At 38.5% G+C, this 21,102-nt stretch overlaps 1 long non-coding RNA gene across 1 annotated transcript in view; it reads left to right on the plus strand.

Annotated features, from left to right (window-relative positions):
- LOC126183698 (uncharacterized) overlaps window positions 1-20,476 on the plus strand; it is a 268,012-nt gene extending 247,536 nt beyond the window's left edge. The window contains exons 4-5 of the long non-coding RNA XR_007536792.1: window positions 3,874-4,100; window positions 19,486-20,476. This is a non-coding gene — a long non-coding RNA (uncharacterized LOC126183698). The remainder of the gene's footprint in view (window positions 1-3,873; window positions 4,101-19,485) is intronic.
- The last annotated feature ends 626 nt before the right edge of the window (window positions 20,477-21,102 follow it).

Raw genomic sequence — 21,102 nt, forward strand, 5'->3', positions numbered from 1 at the left:
GATGGGAAAAGAAATTGGTCACGCCCTTTCGAAGGCACTATGCCGGCATTTACCTTAAGCGATTTAGGAAAGTTATGGAAAACCTAAATCTGAATGACCAGACAGGGGTTTGACATGGCCACCTCCAGAATACTCAGTGCGCCACCTACGAAATGTTCACATTTTTCTCTGTCTGTCACAATCTTCTGACCTGTAGCGATATGACTGTCTGCATTATTTGCAAAGTCATCTGACCAAGTGAGACAATAGGAGGATTTAGTGTGAAATATTACCTTCCCAAACCACGTCTGACACACCTACGTTCATGTCTGTGCACGACTGTGTTGTAAATACAGTAGGCTGTAAGATAGTAAAGCTTTTGTCCGATCCAATCTGTCAGGTACCTACAACCAGCGAATAAAACTTAATACATGTGAGGCTATTTCTCCGGGTTTTCATTTTAGTCTTGCAAATTTTCATTCTCGCTAAGAAAAAGAAAGAAAAGAAAACCATGTGATGCAAGAAAGCATTTCAACTTGGATTTGAAATTCTGATACTTATTAATCAATTGTTATTGGTTTCTTATTTTTTTGTTTGTTATTGGGGCCCTTATAAAACGCAGCCTCCAGTGTAAGGCACAATTTTTAATTGTCAAGGAAATCTTGCCAAAGTGCAGATTTTTCCACTTTTTGTGTTTGATTAGTTGGGTTGGGTTGGGTTGTTTGGGGGAAGAGACCAGACAGCAAGGTCATCGGTCTCATCGGATTAGGGAAGGACGGGGAAGGAAGTCGGCCATGCGCTTTCAAAGGAACCATCCCGGCATTTGCCTGGAGCGATTTAGGGAAATTGCGGAAAACCTTAATCAGGATGGCCGGATGCGGAACCGTCGTCCTCCCGAATGCGAGTCCAGTGTGTTCGTTTAGTGAATGTTGCAGTTGTCCCTGAATGTTTCGATGCATCCATGTTCCTAACACGAAGTATAACGAGGAAGTAATTTTCTAGAGTAGAACAGCCATTATGTGGCTGATTCTCAGACATAATAATCCGTAATGTAAATCGTAAAAAAAGCAGCATAAAGAACGATTATCAACAATGACAGTTCTGGTAGACTGCGGGAAGTCACAAGCCATTTCACTAGTCAACTCATTCGAACTACATGTTTGTTGTGTAAGGGAACCCTGTCCTCAGCGTACTTACTATGGTTGACCATACTAACCTTGGTACACATTTCTCAAAAGCTATTCGTTCAAATCAAACCAAATTTGGAACGAGCATAAGTTGTCATATCTTCTTCAAGGTATGTTCCTTATATGACAGAAGCTTTGTTATCACACTGGGTATTTTAACTGCTCCGTGTGGACACATTTACCAGTCAGTTGTACACATAAAAAATAACATTGGTAATTACCGCACAAATAGTTCTGTCCATGAACATGGAACAAGAGCTAGACTCATCTTACATTTACCAAGAAAAAATAAACATAAAACTCAAAACAGCATTTTCTACCAAGGAATAAAACTGTACAACGAATTACCAAAATCTCTGGAAACGGCCCTCCTGCTCATGATTATATATGTTACCCATCTTTCCCCATAGCTTATACCTATTTTTCCGACTATTTCAACATCCTGCACAATTTCAGATTTTCAACCCTTTTTCTAGGTCGAGAAATCCTATAAAATTGCCTTGATTTTTTTTTTTATTAAGTCTTGCTTCCATCATCAAGTTCAATGTCAGAAGTGTACCTCTGGTGCATTTACCTTTCCTAGGGCCAAATTCGTTGTTTTTCTGAGTCTGACAGCATGTCTCCAGAATGAGATTTTCACTCTGCAGCGGAGTGTGCACTGATATGAAACTTCCGCACTTGCCCGCGAAAGGCAAAGGTCCCGAGTTCGAGTCTCGCTCGGGCACACAGTTTTAATGTGCCAGGAAGTTTCAGCATGTCTCCAGTCTCATAGATTCTACACACTAACTTGAATAATTTTGTTTCCCCAGTGATTTTCAGAACTCTGAAAGAATGTCAGCTATCCCTTATGGATCCCCTGAGATCTGGAGTAGAGAGTTTTTATTCATTTCAAAATTCTCTTACAGTTTGAGAAATGAAAAAATGTCTGCAGACGCCCATGTCAAAATCCATTTGTTTCATTCTCCATCATGTTGGCCTAGAGGCCTTTGGCATAATCTTCCCACCTCTCTGCTCCATGTTCTCTATTTAACAGTGAAATTCCTTTTGCACTCTTGATGTTGAGACCTTTGCTTTTGATTTCACAGAACGTTTTATTGACTCTTTATGCACAGAACCTGTTCTTATATCCTCGATTGTTCCTGCTATCATTTCACTTCAGTTTCCAAGCCCTACCTACTGATTTCATTCCTTAGTTATTTATGTGATTTACATTGCTGCATCCCTGTATCTTGCTGAACAATTTTGTGTTTCAGTCTACCATCAATTGTCTGAAGTATTTCTTCTGTTACACAAGGTTTCATTGCAATTACATTCCTTTTATCTATGTTTTTCTGCCGAGTTTCTGTGATCGCCCTGTATAGAGATGTTGACTCTTCTTCTACTGAACTGCCTACTGTGGTATTCATTATCATACTATTTAAAACCTCACAACTTCAGATGTGCATACTTATTTTTGAGTACTTTAGAATCTAACTTCTTTAGACATTTATTCTTCCTGATCATTCTCTTCAACTTCAGCCTACTCTTCATCCTTATTAAATTGTGTTCAGAATTTGTATCTGCTACTTGGTGCACCTTAAAATCCTGCATCTGATTTCAGAATCTCTGCCTCATTATGATGTAATCCAGATGGTATCTTCCCATTCCTCCAAGCCTCTTCCAAGTATATCTCATCCTCTTGTGAGTATTGAACATTGTATTTGCTATTGGCAATACTAGTTGAAATTTACTGTGGGACTCAGTCTTTCTCCTCTTCTTCTTTCTGTATTTCTGCTGTGACTCTATATTTTATTCCTTCTCCTACTATAGTGTTCCAGTCCTCCATTAATATTATATTTCCATCTCCTTTATTTACTGAATTACATGTTGCATGCTCTCTCTCTCTCTCTCTCTCTCTCTCTCTCTCTCTCTCTCTCTCTCTCTCTCTCTCTCTCTCTCTCTCTCTCTCTCTCTTTCTCTCTCATTTTCTGCTTTTGCTGTTGACAAGTATAAAGTATACCTGAATTATTGTTGTTGGTGATGACTGTTTGCCAATCCTCATAGGAATAATCATGTTACTGAACTGTTAATAATAACTCATTATATCCTCTACTTTCCTGTTCATAGTGAATCCTGCTTCTGTTATATCATATCTTGCTGTGACTGAACCTATATTTGTATGATGCTCTCCTGAAAATTTTTGCTGACCTTTTCCAAAATTCCATCTCTCTTACTTTCAGCTTGTTTATATGTCTCTGATTAGTTGTCCAGGTCTCTGCTGCATAAAAGACTATACACTCTAATATCGAATATCGACTTGCATATGAGTCTTTTCATTCCATTCATCACATTCCTGCTCCATAAGACAGCCAAAATCTTTCTCCGAGTCAAAGAATCCCAGAAGTTATATGTATGGTATTTTAAAAAAGTATTTGACAGACAATTCCCTCCTCTCTCCTTACTAAATGACACCTGCCATATAATCTCATGCAAAATCATTTCAAGTGTGCCAGACAGTGTGACGAATACTTGTCCTATTGAAAACTGTTTTTATATTCAGTTAAGAAATAAAGAAAATGTGATGTGATCTAAAATAAGATATATGGTGTGCATTTTTTTTCCAGTGCAATAGTAATAACATTGTTGGACCACTGCTAATGTGGGATTTATAATGTCTTCTAGTAATGAACATAATGTTGTGTGATGTCCGTTCTTCTCTTGTCTCCAGATGTGAAAAACTGCCAGTAGCAGCAATACTGTGCATCCAACCATTCAGCTTGTCTGCTATGAAGATGGACAGTCAGATGTGACCAGAACAAGAGTGTCCTGAACCTTTTAAGTGACATGAGACTTTTCATCAGCAGCAGCCTGTGTGAGAAGAGAAAGCTATGGTCCTGTACAAAATGCATCACTGGGACCCAGTTGATGTTTTTGCTCAAATGGCAGATGAGTGTGGTAATAAAACTCTCTGAAAGTAACAAATTTAGCACTCTTTGTTAATGGTAACATTTCTTGCTTAAGACAATACAAATTTAAGTTAGTATGACTACTTACTAATCATATTACTTAATATACAGTAAATGTTAGCTCAGTTAACATAAAATACCTTGAATAGCGTTGTTTGTAAATCTAATGTCGTAGAAATCTATGGTCCCTGAAGGAGAGAATTATACTTAATTTTCACGTGGATTATGTGAACTAGGGTGCAAAAACTGTAGGGAAATTGCATTTTATGGATATATTGGCCTGGAGATGAACAGAACACATTCTGACTCTTAGTGTTCACCATAAATGTACTGAAACATAGTTGTATATGCATTCATCAGTCATTGCTATCTAGGACAAAGCAGTGGTGTTTTCAAAAGTGCAGTACCTGAGTTCTGCAGCAATAGGAATACAGGGCAGAAAATTTGTCATGATCTCTGACTTGTCTGCCATGTCAATCAAGGGGCAGTAGAGATATCCTGAAGTAGCCCTTTTCCTCTGTATAATGACAGTTGGACAGCATTAACTTCATAATGGAGAAGCATCAGATGTGATTAATATTCTGCCCACCTAACAAAATTAGATTATTCCTGGGTATCATAACATGTTATATTGATCTCCATAAGTCATGAATTTTATCTACTCCCTTGTCTTTGCAGCCTAGCATATATCAGGTAAACAGTCAGAATCCTGGAATATCACTGCATAGAATGTAAGCAGCACCCATTGCAAAGATACCAACCGCCTTCAACCACCACGACCACCATCACCCATCACCCAAACCAGCAGTCATTAACACAACTTGCCAAGTGAGCTCTCTATGGATATCAAACAAATAAAGTTGCTGATTCATAAATTAAACTTATGGGTTCAATTAGAAAATATTCATTAAAATTAAAATCATAGAATATATTATCTGTTACTCAGGGTATTGCCACAGCTATGTCTAGGATCTGCAGCCTTCATCTGCATGAATAACAGCAGAGATATAAATTAGAATTTTGTGAACAAAATCCCTGTCAGAGATGGATAAAATGTAACAAGATAGCTTTTAGAATGCTTGGAGAGCCATAGAGAGCAAAAGCAATCTCTGTGACAGGGTGACAACGTAAAATGATTTGCCTGGAATGACATAGGTTGCAAGAGTGGTAAATGCCTCCATGTATACAGTAAAACTGCTCTTTCCTCCTGGCATCAATCAGCTACCTGATATACTACAAAATATTGTATATTTCTGCCACAATTGTTTCACCATTAGCCTCAACTTCTTGTATATCTTGTATGCTGGAATAACTGTCCTCCTCCTCCTCCTCCTCCTCCGCCTTTGGTGTCGGGGGTTAGAATATACCTATGGCCCTTCCTTGCCTGTAGTAAGAGTCAACTAATAGGAGTCTTTTTTTTATTGGGTCAAGTTTTTTACTGTGGTCTCATGACTGTTCTTCAAACTTCTGAAGGTTTCCACCCTTCTCACTTTTTTGGTGCTTTTTCCCATCACTTTTTTTGGATTTTTAAATTCTGGTCCCCATTTTGAGTTTGACCACCTCTTTCCAAATTTTACTGAAGTGCGAGCCATTTTGGGAAGGATGCCTTACTGTGGTGTGTTAACTCTCCACTATGCACTGTTATCTTACGCACCTAGCAATCAAGTGGATCTACCTCTGCACCGAAATCCAGCTCAGTAGCCAGTCCATCATGGTCAGGTTGTCATGCACCCCCTCGTTGGTAGCCCCCTGACAACACAGGGATCGCACTGCTGGGACTCTGGGCAATGCCTGCTGTGCCAGGTGGCCTTTGCCCTGGTGGGGTGCACCCATGGGAGATACTCCGATCAGAGTGAGTGGCATTGGGGTGAATGATCTGCAATGAAATGGATCAAACTTAATTGTGATCATGCCAACACAGCCATCTCATCAGCCAGGAACAGTGATTTTAATGCAGAAGTTTACAATACTATGGCGTTCCTGTCATTGACCATGTCTTAAGACAAGAACCAGGCAAGGAGATATGGAAATGGACGGTTTGCCAAGTTATTGGTTTGCTCCCACACTGATGGTGACTCTTTCACTACAACAAAGCAAATGTTTTTTCATTAAAAATATTGAAGATTGGTTTGGGGAGGTTGTGGCAATAGAGAAGATGAGAAATGGCAAGTTAGGGGATACACCAATCACCATTTCTCCTCATAACAGGCTCAATAGAATTCAAGGTGTAATCTTCCATTGGCACCTAATGCTACAAGCTGACGGAGAGTTGTGTACTAATCTGGCACAGCGTGGAGTCCATTTTTTTTCCTGCATCCAGAAGGGACCCAAGGATAATATAGTGGGCACTGGAGCTTTTATCCTAGCCTTCGATGGCAACATTTTACTTGATAAGGTTAAGGTCATGGTTTATAGGCGTGATGTCAGGCCTAAAGTTCATACACATGTCCTCCTGCTGTTTTAATGAGGCTATCTGTAGGGCATGGGGATGGGTGTCCCATGAGGACAGCCCTTGTGACCAATCCCTCAATGTGTCAACTGTCCAGAAATGCCCCCTCCTCGTTCACTGCAATGCTCAGTGTTCAAGAGGGAGAAGAAAATGCAAGAGTATAAAATACTTGACCACGTATGTTACCGAGATGCAAGGAAAAGTTTGAAATATTTCATCTGACTAATATGGTCTTCAGTTTTGTGACTGTCATGTCCCAGACCACACCTCACACAATGACAATGTTGTGCACAACACCTCCTGGCCCTGGTTGTGTTCCAGGGCCTGCCCTACAGTTGGGGGAGGGAACATCAGTTCCGTCACTGGGGAGAACATGTCAGTTTCTTCACCCCTACACCTGTGGCACCAGTGGTTCCCTCACCACCAGTGCAGTCAGAGATGCCCAGTCATCCTCTCATCCTCTCATCCTCTGGTGTCAGGGATGAGGACACCTGTGTCCCCCCCCCCCCCCAACCCCTTCCCCCCCTCTGAAGACAAGAAGCAGCAGCCACAGGCTGAAGAAAAGTACGGTCCTCTTTGCTCTCGGAAGATAAAATGGAGAAATCCTCCTAGAAATCCAAGTCATAGAAGGATAAGCAGAAAGATAAACTACTTTCTGAGGCTTCAGATGTTTCACTCCCCAGCCCTGCAGCAGTTCAACCTATGCACATGGATGATGGATTGTACGTTCAGGTGGACCACAACCTGGTTGTGACGTAACCACACCCATCTTTTCTCATTCGTCACTTTCTCAGACCTGACTCCAATGCTCCTTCAATGGAACTAACAACTATGGAATTATAACTGCTCTCACCATTTGACCAAACTCCATCATTTAATGGCTTCTTACTCTGTAACTGGCATAGCACTTCAGGAAACACAGTTTACTGCAACACACTTCCCTGCTCTGAAAAATTACAAACCCTACTGTACCAATCATGTTAATGTCAAGAGAGCATCCAGTGGGTCTGCACCCACATACGCTTTGATATTTTCAGTGAGCAGGTGCCCCTTACAACTGCACTACAGGCCTGTCAGTTTGGATAACAATAAGTAATTTTATCTACCTCCAGATAGATCTTTCCATTATCATGATGTGTTTGAGTTAGTGGCACAACTCCCTGCCCCCTTCCTCTTTTTGGGGGACTTTAATGCCCATAATCCTCTGTGGGGCTGTGACACTGTGTCTCACAGATGCCGAGTACTGGAACACCTCCTTTGAGAACTGGATGTCTGCCTACTCAACATTGGAGCTGCAGCCCATTTCAGTGTGGCCCACGGAATATTTTCAACTATTGATTTCGCAGTTTGCAGCCCAAGTATCCTACCGTCAGTTAAGCGGTGTGTCCATGGCGATCTTTGTGACAGTGACCATTTTCCTATCATTCTCTCCCTCCCCCCTCGCAGACATCTGGCACAAGCTCCATGTTGGTCACTTCAGAAAGCTGACTGACAGGACTTTCTCCTCTACAATCACTTTTGCAGCCAGTCATATGACAGATATCGACAAATTGGTACAGGATACTATTGATACTATTACTCATGCTACAGCAGCAATGAAACCCTACTCCTCCTGCTCATCATGACGACTTCCAGTGCCATGATAGCCTGAAGATATAGCCACAGCTGTCAGGGAATCCTACAGGCGCTTCAACGGCACAAGTGCCAACCCTCTATGGATAATTTAATAGCATTAGTGAGACTCCAAGCAAAAGCATGGTTTTTAATAAAGAAAATGAAGCAAGAGTGTTGGGACAAATACGTCTCAACTATGCGGTCCCAAATCCCATCATCCCAAATATAGACTAAACTCCGCCACATTTGTGGTCATCCACTGCCTGTGGCAGTTCCCGGCATCCTTGTCAATAATAACATCTGCACTGATCCTGTGATACTAGCCGAATGTTTTACAGCACACTTTGCTGAAGTGCCCACTTGCAGTAATTGCTATAGTCATTTCCTGATCCAGAAACACCTTATTGAGTGCCGCCTGCTGTTTGGCGGGAGGAATTATTTCCCTCTCAGTGGTGGGAATGCATTATTATTCCTGTCCTGAAACCAGTACAGGACCCACATATTTTAATTAACTACTGGCCAGTCTCTCTGATGAATTGGCTGTGTAAGCTATTCAAATGAATGGTCAACCACTGTCTTTGTTAGTGCCTTGAAGCCGAAAGGCATATGTCACAATTCCAAAGTGACTTTTGGGTCTTCTGGTCCACTACAGGTCACTTGTTTCATCTGCAGTGTGCAATGCTTTCATGCACTGCCATCATCTGATTGTTGTGTTCTTTGACCTAAGGAAGGCATACGATACCACCTGGCAACATCACATCCTATCCACACTGCATGAATGGGGTTTCTGGGGCAGTTTACCCATTTTTATCCTGAATTTCATACCTTTCTGACTTTTTTGTGTCCAGTTAGGTTCAACTATCAGCAAAAAATAAGTACAGGAAACCAGTGTCCATCAAGGACTGGTTCTGAGCATCGTGCTGTTCACTATTGCCATCAATAGTATCACAAGGGGGGCCCCACAGTCTCTCCGTCACTGTACGTGGATGATCTTTGTCTGTACTATGCCTCTGCATCACTGCACACCACTGAGCACTAGCTTCAGGGGTTGTCTGGAGAGTCCATGACTGAGCCCTGAATCACGGCTATCAATTTTCTCCTACAAAATAATGAGTTGTGCATTTTTATCAACTCCAGGCTGTGCACCCGCACCCAGAAAACCATGGTGACCAATTACTTAAAGTCATTAAAAATTTTCAATTCTTGGATATTTTGTTTGACAATAAGCTAACTTGGCTGCCACACATCTGCCAGCTCAAGGCAACTTGCATAAAGAAGCTGAATGCTCTCCATTTTTGTAGTCACTCCTCGTGGGGCGTGGACCGCACAGATCTTCTGAAATTTCACAAAGCACTGATTTTATCCCACTTGGACTATGGATGTGTTGCCTATGGGTTGGCAGCACCATCCATACTGAGCTTGCTGGACCTTGTTCACCACAATGCCATGCTGTTGGCAACAGGGTCCTTCCGTACGAGTCCTGTTGACAGCCTCCTGGCAGAAGCCAGTGTCCCACTGCTGCAGGTTAGATGACAGCAGCTTCTGGCAAGTTACACAGTCCCAATCTGTTAGATCCCTACCCACACATGTCACTCAACTCTGTTCCACAACTAAAAGCTTCGAGTGTTTCTGCATATCCCAAAACTGGGTAGACCAGCTGGGGTCTGGCTCGATATTCTACTGAAGGCCTAGAGCTCCCTCCCAGCACTGTCCTGTGATACAAATGGACCTCTTTTGTGCCGCAAGAAGGATGCTGATCCTACCCTGCTCCAACACGTTTCTTTTGATCCACCATGGATAGGAAGTCAACAACAGGGTCAGTTACACTTTTGCACGTGATTGAGGGCACATGAGAAGCATTCTCTGCAGAGTGCCTGCAGTGTATACACTACAGAGTTGGTTGCCAAATCTCTGGATTTGCTGTACATGAAATCCCAGGCCATGACAGACTTTCTGATCTGTAGCAATTCCATGAGTCGCTTAAAAGGTATTACCCTGTGCTATCCCAAAAATTTTTTGGTCACCAAGACCTGGGGCCTATTGACTGACCCTAGAGCTGTGAAAAGACAATGGCCTTCATGTGGACACTGAGTCACATAGGCAATCCAGGAAATGAACTCAACTACCATTTAGCTAAATACAAAACTACAGGAGATCAACTTGACATAGGGATACCAAGCACAGACCTACAATTACAACTTTGATGGGATATTTTGAGGTTCTGGGAATTGGAATGGCAGGCTACTATGACCTAAAACAAGTGGAGAGCAATTAAAGGGTCCACTAAGGTGTGGCATACATCTTTCCAGGCCTCTCGGAAAGATGTCATTGTGTTTTTTGCCACATATGCATCAGCCACACAAGACAGGCATGATTTCCTTCTGCATCAGCAAGATCCTGCTCACTGCAGCTGCAGTAGTCTACTGCTAATAGTGCATGTTCTTGTTGAGTGCACCCTGCTGGCCGATCTGCAGCGTGCTCTCAGCTTGCATACCTCAGGTGCCTGTGGATGACTAGACAGCCACTACCAAGCATTTCCTGAGCAAGAGCTGATTTTACACTGAATTATAGTACTCCTCCACTTCCAGTGTTAGGGATGGTTGTGGGTGGGAGAGCCTCCCCCTTTAGCAGGTACCCTCCATTCGACCACAGGTTACTTTCTTCTCCCCTCACCTTGTTGTGCCTTAAGACCCTCTTGTGGAAGATGCTGCCTGGGTTATCTCTGTTTTCTTTTACCTATCATGTTACAGCTACTGTCATACCCTTTTAAATTCTTTCACTTGCTTATGTAGTTGGAGCAGCTAAGTCCCCATTTTTTTCACTTTTTATGTTTTTATCTCATGATAAGGAGAGACTGATGACCCGGTAGTTCATTCCCTTTAAACTCATAAACATCATCATCATCATCATCATCATCATCATCATCATCCTCTTCCTCCTCCTCACTGGTCTATCTCTTCAAGTCGAGTCACTACTTCCTTACTAGTTATTCTATCAACCCACCTCTTCATCATTCTTCTATAGCATCACATTTCAAAAGCTTATCTTCTGTTCACGTCTCAACTGTTTATCATCAATGTTTCACCTCTGTAAAAGGCTATACACCAGACTGAGACCTTCAGAAAAGAATTCCTAAAATTTGAATTTATGTTCAATATTAACATAATTCTCTTTTTCAGAAATGTTTTTCTTGCTATTGTCAGTTAACATTTTGTATCCTCTCTTCTTCAGCCATCATCACTTATTTTTCTACCCAAATAGCAATACTTATCTGTTTTTATTAGTGTCTCATTTCTTGATCTAATTCTCTCAGCATCACCTGATTTCATTCAAATACACTACTTCCATTTTCCTTGTTTTCCTTTTGCTGATGTTCACCTTATAACCTGTTTTTAAGACACTTTCCATTCTGTTTAAATACTTAGCCAAATCCTTTGCTGTCCCTGATAATTTCTTCCCCCTGTTAAATTCCCTTCCCAAATTTTGCCTTCATTTCTTTCATAGCTTGCTTAATGTACAGACTGAATAATATCAGAGGAAGGCTACAACCCTAGCTTACTCCCTTTGCAATTACTGCTTCCCTTTTTTGTTCTTTGACTAGCAACTGCTGCCTGGTTTCTGTACACATTGTAGATAACCTTTTGCTCACTGGATTTTATGCCAGTTGCCTTCAGAATTTCAAAGAGTATATTCCAGTCACAATTTTCAAAAGCTTTCTTCAGACCTACAAAAGCTGCAAATGTAGGTTTTCCTTTCTTCAAACTAAATTCGAAGGTAAGTTGTTAGGTTAGTATGCTTCTGGTGTTTATACATTGCTCTGGAACTCAGACTGATCTTCTCTGAGGTAGGTCTCTACCAATTTTTCCATTGTTCTGCAAATAATTTGAGTCAATATCTTGCAAGCATGACTTACTAAACTAATGGTTCAGTAGGACTCACTCCTGTCAGCACTTGCTTGCTTTGGAATTGGAATTATTACATTATTCTTGAAGCCTGAAGGTTTTCATCTGTCCCATACATCTTGCACACCAGGTGGGATGGTTTTGTCATGACTAGCTCTCCCAAGAATCTCAATAACTCTGAGGTGATGTTGCCTATTCCATGTGGCTTCTTTCAACTTAAGTCTTTCACTGCTCTGCCAAATTTTTTCTTGCAGTATCATATATTCCATCTTATTTTCATCTAAGTCTTCTTCTACATTTACATTACATCTGTACTCTACAAACCACTGTGAAGTGCATGTCAGGGGGCATTTCCCATTGTAAAGCTTTGCAGTTGCAATCTAGGCATTCTTGCTTTGTCACTTTGCATTTTGTCACTCAATATGTAGATGCATGTATTCCATTTGCTGCATTCTTATATTTTCTTTTAAATTCAATATTTCATGTGTTATCAAAAGATTTCTGTTGGACCTAGTTTTTCATCTCTCAAAGCTACCCCATTTGTCTTCTGTTGTATTCTTTTGTCCAGTTTTAGTGTGCCATTGCCTTTATGCTCCCTTTGAGAATCTCAAAAATATCTGGTTCTTCCAGTTGATCCAAATCCCATCCCCATAATTTGCTACCATTCTACAATTTCCTCTGTTTTAATCTGAAGCTCACTACCAGTAAATTATGGTCAGGTTCCACATGTGCCATTGGAAATGACTTACAATTTAAAATAGGGTTTTGAAATATGTCTTAACATTATATGATCATTCTGAAACCTTTGGATGTCTCCAAGTCTCTACTGGGTATACAATCTTCTTTTATGATTTTTAAATGAAATGTCAGCAGTAATTAAATTGTGCTTTGTGCTATGTTGTACCAGGTGAAATCCTCTTTCATTCATTTTTCCAGTCCATGTTCTCCTACTATTTCTCCTTTTTCTACTATCAAATTCCAGCCCCCATCATAATTAAATTTTCAACTGCTTTGACTATCTGAGTAATTTCTTCTATCTTTTAATGCATTCTTTGAATATCTTCATCTGTGTAGGTAGTAGGCATATAAACTCCTGCTATTGATTGTACAGATTATACATGGTTAATTAAAAAGTGAGATTGGCTGGCTCTGAGCACTAGAACTTAGAACTAATTAAACCCAACTAACCTAAGGACACCACACACATCCATGCCCGAGGCAGGATTCGAACCTGCGACCATAGTGGTCGCTTGGCTCCAGACTGTAGCGCCTAGAACCGCACGGCCACTCCGGCCAGCAAAGTGAGATTCATTGTCAATTTTGCTGCCTTCTGATTGTATATTCCTTTTAATACTACATAAACACTGTTTAGATGGGATGAGTCAGTTTCATTGTATCGTTTCTCTGCATTGAAGAAATAATTAACTTAGACACAGCTGGAGAAAAATTTAAACTACATCCATAAAACAATGTGGAAAAATTAAATTTATTCTAAAAGTGACTATACAAGTGAATGGTTTGAACTTTAGACCCTTATAACAGAGCTCTTATAGAATCATTTTTTTCTAAAGCTATTTGGAGCTGAGAATGATTTGGTTTTATTGCAATTACACACAAAGGAGTTTGAGATACTGTCTATGGGACTCCTTGATGCAGTTCTGTGATTTGTTGATACTTACAAGTGGGGACACCCAAGGGCTAATTACCAAATGATCACAAATTGCAAATTTTTGTTCTACAACATACCTGTCAGTGCAAGCGGAAAATATAAACATTATGAACAATGTCTTGAAATGTCGCTGAAATGCACACTTAAAAATTACTTGTTCATTTATAAGGAAAAAACTAAACTCCTGTTCCAAAGGGAAACTGATAGTCAATAAGAAATTCCTTTCCAGGTACTTAATAATATAGTCATACAGTGATTTTTTTTAACTTCTGGTATATTTGATATGATGGTCATTGGTCTATAATTATTGATATACTTCCTTTCCTGTTAATTAGAGAGGGAAAAACTTTTGTAGCCTTGAAAAATTTTCAGATAGTGACCTGACTGTAAAGAGCAGTTTGTTGTACTTAAGAAGTAACAAGATGCATTACAGTAGGTTTATTCTGTTAGGTAATCATGTAAACTACAAAACCACAGAAGTGTGCAATTGCTTTATGTCTGTATTATAATATTGTGTATGTGTCAAGAAACAGTGATCTTGGGAGTAACTCAAGGTCAGAGCTAAGAGATGATGTTTGAGTACTCATTAAAGAAGAAGCTTCGCCAACACTGTTTATGAAATGATTTTTGACTAACAGTGTTTATGAAATGATTTTTGACTATGTCTTCATGCTTAAGGCACATTGTTGATTGATTCTTCACTTTTGTTTAACATTTCACTCATTGATAACTTTCTATATTTGATGTATTCCTAGAGTTTATCATAAATCGATGTTCAGTTTATTGTGTTCATAACTGCCTTTGTTCAGGATTTTCATATGAAGTTTGAAATAGTCATGGAATGGCTCACTGTCTGTAATTTTACCACATGTGAATTTCAGTCTTTTATTTTTGGAAGGTGTCTATATTTCTAATGTTAATTGGTTACTACTAATTTGTATTGCATAAATAAGATATTAATTAAAAATGCTATATCATTAGTGCTGCAGAATATTCGTCGCTGCCACAAAATGTTCCTCCAGTCAGCTTTATTTAGTGGATGTTTCAAAGAAAAAAAAATTATTTTATAATGATTATTTACTTATTTATTTATTTTTTTAATTGCTTTCAGTTCATGTCTTTCCTGCTGAGAATGACATCTGATTCTTATAGTTTGAAATGTGCCTTCTAAGTGGGTTATTGATTAAGCCCAGATATCAATTTAGTATTGTCTTCTTTGTATCAGCTGATCAGCTGTTTGAAGATTTCTTGCTTCTTTGAGTAACATGTATTAAAAGGTGCTGCCCAAGACCATTTAAATGAAGCTTATTAGTGATTTAAAATGTATGACCAACAGCACTACTTACATAATGTGAGAGCTGTTCCTTAGCAGTAAGAATTAAAAACACTCATGTAAGTGCTCCAGTTGACTAACTATCTTCTTTCCTTTCTTTCTTCTTTACTTTCTTTTCTTTTTCTTTTTTAAAGGAATCCTATTTTTGGTGTCTTTTACTAAAGAATAAATTGACCAAGGTGGCACTTCTTTGTAGATTACAGATTTTTATACACATAAATAAAACTGTGAAACAGTATAATGCAATAATTTAAGAAAAGTTGTCAGTTTTTCAAGAGTGAGCATGCGTATGTCTGGTAGGGGAGCTCTACACACTTGACAAAACTCACAGTTGATGCTTCATTAACATATAACATATTATAACATATTAGAGGGACTGAAAAGTAATGTCATTTCTGCACATGTCGACATTCATTTATCAGCCCATTGCATACTCCAGAGTTATATCAAAGACATTTAAATGACAATCAAGGCACAGCTGGACACCATTAACCAACCTTGCTCAACAATCAAAGAACATTTTTAGCAGATTGGTAAAGACAAAAAAAGCTAACCAATGTACCACATGCAAATTATTGCTTCAGGGGCACAATGCAGAAGCGTTCTTTTGATGACTGGAGATGAAATATGGGCAATGCCTTTTTCTGAATGAATTGCCATGAAGAACAGCTAAGCCAGGTTTACACCCAAAACAGGCGCTTTTGTGTGTCTGGTGGCATAGTCACAGACTCATTCATTTTGAAGTGCTTGGACATGGATAAACTGTGAATATAGACCTTTACTGTCAACAATTGCATCAAGAAAATCAATCTTTAATTGAAAAGTGCTAAGTGGTTGTCAACAGAAAAGGTATTATTCTGCAACCCAATAATACGAGACTGCACTGTGCAAGACGAACCCAGGAAAAAATTAATGAATTGAGATGGGAGGTATTACCTCACCCACCATACTTGCCTGATATTGCACCATCAGATTTCCACTTATTCTTATAGCTACAGAATTATCTATGTGGTAAATGATTTGAAAATGTTGATGATGTCAAAAATGCCATCTCCAAATATTTTGCTCTAAAACCAATTGATTTTTATTGATCCAGCATTGAAAATTTGCACACTAGGTGGCAAAATGTTGTTCATAACTATGGTGATTACATCATTGATTAAAAATAAAAACATGTAAGCAATACATGTGTTTCAATTTAATGTAGAAAAATTACAGTACTTTCCAGTCCCTCTAATGTATACTATACTATGTCCATAAGTATTATCAATGATCACAAGCTTCATAAAGAAATATGAATATTTAGCAATTTGATATCATTTCCAGGTGTGTGGAGAACAGCAGCAGCAGCATGTGGTTTTGATGTTAATTCATTAAGATGCTGAGGAGCACTGACATCACTTCACAGCTGGTTGCTAAAAGAATATTTCCAGTTCATACTTTTCTACACATTCACATTTCCACACCATCACAGATTTCTGGACTCATTTCAATGAGGGATCTACTTTTCCATATCAAAAGTGGAATGCTGTTTCATATATAATGCACTTAACATGGCTAGCAGCAGGTTTTCATATCTTTCTTTTCATAATTTGCATGTACATAGCTATCAAAAATCTGTTTTGTGCTGTTTGTTTGGCTTCTTCAGTTTGTCATATCCATATTTATTAGTAGCTGTGATAATTTTGTCATTACAATTTTTTTAAGTTTCTACCTTAAATCCTGTTCATTATATCTAATGGAAAACCATGCCTTTCACTTTAAATTAACTTACTCAAAATCACACACAGTTTCAGTTATCATACCCATCACAGCATAATTCTTACTATAGCATTTACATTCAATTGATGCTTACTAATGAGAATACATACACTGTAGCAGTGTCAACCCTAACTGATGACTCATCATACCCCCTAACACATGCTTGAGATTATACCAGTATAACCCTACCGGCTCTTCTCTAAACTACAAAAAGTGTGTGAACTTGCAGATAACATTTTCAAAGTTGAGCTTGTTATCCCTTCCCCCAACATGGAAAGTTTATAAGGAAACAGAAAACGTAAACTGAGGAGTTGAATCACCATAACTACTATGCATCTGTTTGGTATAAACCCAAAAGATTTATGGAAACTCAAAGGAATAATAATTCATTTCAGAACTGTAGAAGTATACTAACATAGTGTATAATATTCCAGTGAGAGAAGCTAAATAACTTACTTCCAATACCGAACTTGTTATGTACCTTGCTGAAGACAAAATCCAGAATTTTTAATTGAGGTTTTCAGGCACCTAGGAATGAGTAACTGATACATCTAGTAAACAAAATAAGTATACCAGATTAATTTCAAGATAGTTTCATAGTTAGCCTAGGTTCCTTACTTGTAAACAATTAAGTTCCACTAATAAGGCACAGAAACAGATTATTCATCTCTAAACAAACCATAAGCTGACCATCACTTGAAGTCAAAAATCCTGACTTCATAACAGAAAATGGTTTTGGCAGTGACAATGTCCAAGTATTAATATTTCACATAGTATCAGCTGTAAATAGCATCTGCAATAATATTATTGAGAAACTTCACACTTAAAAATGAATAATTTATTACAGGAAAATATTTAATAAGAACAATGAATTGTCTATCCTCCATAATCTTAATTAAAACTCTCCAAGTAATTGGAAATACTGCTAAAGCTTCACAGAACATTTGCTCCATGATGAAGTATGTATTCCAAAACTGATAATAACTTTGAATAATAGCATTCCTAATCATACTGTTCAAGCACCATACCATGACCAACCTTTTGTCATCCAAATCATCAGAATGGGTAGTATGCAGACCGCAAGATGGGCTGCAAAATTTGGGTAACAGATGCAGGGAACAAAGAATTTAGTGACCCTGTATGTAAACAGTGTGGAAAGCTTACTGATGTTTGCAACTTTAATAAGGAACAAATTGTAGAAGCCTACTGACTGTATAAAGTATCCGGAAAACAGTGAGAGTTTTGGTGCATTCATTAGAATAAACCGAAAATGTGTGAATGATGATGAAGCCAGTAGCAGATGCAACGTGAGCATCCATTCCTCATTCATTGGATGTGTGGCCACATCGAAACTACAAAACTCATACCTTGTGGAACTCCTACCAAACACTAGGTTCTAAAAACGTAAGAGTGAGAACTGCGTGTTAAACACATAATTGATTCTACCATTATCTCACCTAGTCTCTGTTATTCCTTGAAGTGAGGTGAGTGTATCTATCCCCTCATTAGTTTATGCTTTCCTGTACCTCATTTTAGCACTGAGTGTTATGACAACAGATCTGTATTCAAAAGTCAGTCCCTCTCATGTAACCTGAGTTGTGGTTGGTGTTGTATTTCTTGTTTCTAATGTAAATTGATTCTTAAATTATTACATGCCAGATTACTTGTCAAGTTAACTGTCTTGCATGCCACTGGTGTTCAGTGTAGCATTCCTGCACTGTTCTTACCATTTAAGCAATGAAGTAGACCACGCATGTAAGGAATTTGGTACATTAACAAGTTAAGATATCTTAATTCTCAATCATAAGTGGAACACAGTGGCATTCACATGTTAATGACTCCAGTTTCCCAATTATGAAAGATGATTGACATACCCCACATAAATAAAATAACTAACTTATGAATTTTTTAAAGGAAAATTTGCCGTTGACTGTAGAAGTAACTTATCAAACAAACGGTGTGCCATAAAGGCTGTAGTCTGCAATTTGCTAAACTGGCCACAGATGACGAAACTGTAATACAGAGAAAACTTTACACCAACATTCCTTCAGTTATTAATCCATCATAATACAGGTTCAGAAAAAAACAGAGGATTACATTATTACATGATTGACTCTGATCATGTTCGTTGCAAGTCAACCATGTAACTATGTCATCCACCGGTTTTTATACCGACCAGGTTTCTGATGATGGCTAAAACCAACACACATAAAAATGGGTTAATAAATGAAGGCATACTGGTTTCTAGTTTTCTCTGAATATATTATTCCTTCATCTGTGACCAATTCAGCAAATTACAGACTACAGAAATTAATTATTTCACAATCATGATTTTGGCCTTTGGGCCATTTTCAAGTGGTGGTGCAAAAGATTTTTCTCCAGCACATGTCAGTCTTTAAAATCCTCCAACACTGAAGCAAATTCTTTTGCAGCACTACTTGAAAATGGCCCAAAGGCCAAAATTGCAATTGTGGAATAAATAATTTCTACTGTCAATGGTGAATATGATGTCTTTAAAAAAATTCTAAATGACTGTGAACACTGACCATGAGAAGTTAACTTATAAATAATTTTCATAGATTTAAGTTTTTGCTATTAACAATGAAGTATTTGACTTTGCTGTGAATAATTGTGCAATTGTAACAGGTGGTGTGAAGCAGAATGAAGAAGCAGAGTGGGGTGAAATGCAGGCCATGAAAGACACCATGGAACATCTAACCCCCGCTACCATTTTACTTTCAAGCAAAATTTTCAAGATACGTCTCTTCAGTACCAATGATCTTTATTTGTGTGACTTGGCACTGGAAGAATTCACAGATAGTTTGATAAATCGTGGATCTCCTGGTGCCAAAGCATACATATAAAAACTGCTACAATAAGGAGTGGAAATGCATCGCAGATCCTTCAGTAATACATTAAAACATTGTATTGTAGTGAAATGTTGGAATCCATAATATTTATATGTAAATAAATTTGAGTAACAACTTCAGAAGTGTATTAACTCATGTAATTCATTTTTATGGTAAGATGACTAAGTAAGATACTTGTACTAATTCTGCTCACTGAACTAATTATGGAGTTCCCATTTTACATAATGTAGGAGAAAGATAAGCATCCACTGTTGTCTGAAGCTATTTATCTTAATTCAAAATAAAACCTAAGTAATTCTGTTGTGGAGAGCATGTTCAGCATACATTTTCAGTATGTAGGAAGCATTGAGAAGAAAATCATTGCGCTATATGAGAGGCTGTTTTTTTATAAATATTTTGTGTAAAAACTGATAAAAAGAGTAATTATATAGGAATGGGACAAGACTGTGTTACATGTTTAAGTATGTGATGCCTCAGCTGATATAAGTTAGCATTAATGTGATACATTATAGAACGATTGTTGTTAATAAATCAGACACAGTGCTGTGAATATTTTGTCACTAAATTAATTTAACATAATTAGTTTAGATTATATATATTGGTTTGTCTATTAAGCACTGCACAAGGTTTCCTGTTTTGCGATAATTAGTTGTTTCTTTGGATGTATAAATAAAACATTAATGACCAAGAGCTGTCACAATCTGTCCACTGATAGTTGTAGAGTTCTGGGATTATATTTAATGAAAATAAATGAGATTGAAAATGTTGTCTGTATTTTTTTCAATATTGAATGTTATTTTTTGAATGAAACAACTCCAGTCCTCCTCCCCCCCCCCCCCCCTTCCCCTCCCATTTCTCGGTTCTCTCTCTCTCTCTCTCTCTCTCTCTCTCTCTCTCTCTCTCTCTCTTTTCAGAGTCCAACACTGCCTGAATATGTTATTACATGATTTAGCTATCACAAGGTGCAAACTCTTGTCCTGAAAACCATGTCATGCTGCATCTGAACAAACAAAGATTCCATGTGCAGGCAAAGAAACCTGTGGAAAATATTGCTTGACAACATATGATGCAGGGACACATAGGCCTGATGCATCTCTGCTTTGTTTTGCTTTCCTGTGTTTCTCTGGTGACCACCAATGCAGAACAAGAACAGTCCTATGTTTGCCAAGAAGAAGAAAAATTCAAGAACTGAAGTGCACCAAATAAATATCTTAATGCTGAAGCAAGGTATGCATTTATAACTGTACAGTCTCCAGCATTGTCCCCATTATTTGCCTCTACTCTCATGAAAACTGCCACAAATTGAATGGCAAGTGATACTGCTGCAGACACTACCTGCACCTGCATATGTACCTGCTAAGCAACACCCATAATCAACAGTGAAAAATTTTAG

Source organism: Schistocerca cancellata, chromosome 4 (assembly GCF_023864275.1).
Source record: "Schistocerca cancellata isolate TAMUIC-IGC-003103 chromosome 4, iqSchCanc2.1, whole genome shotgun sequence".
In the NCBI taxonomy this organism is placed as follows: domain Eukaryota; kingdom Metazoa; phylum Arthropoda; class Insecta; order Orthoptera; family Acrididae; genus Schistocerca; species Schistocerca cancellata.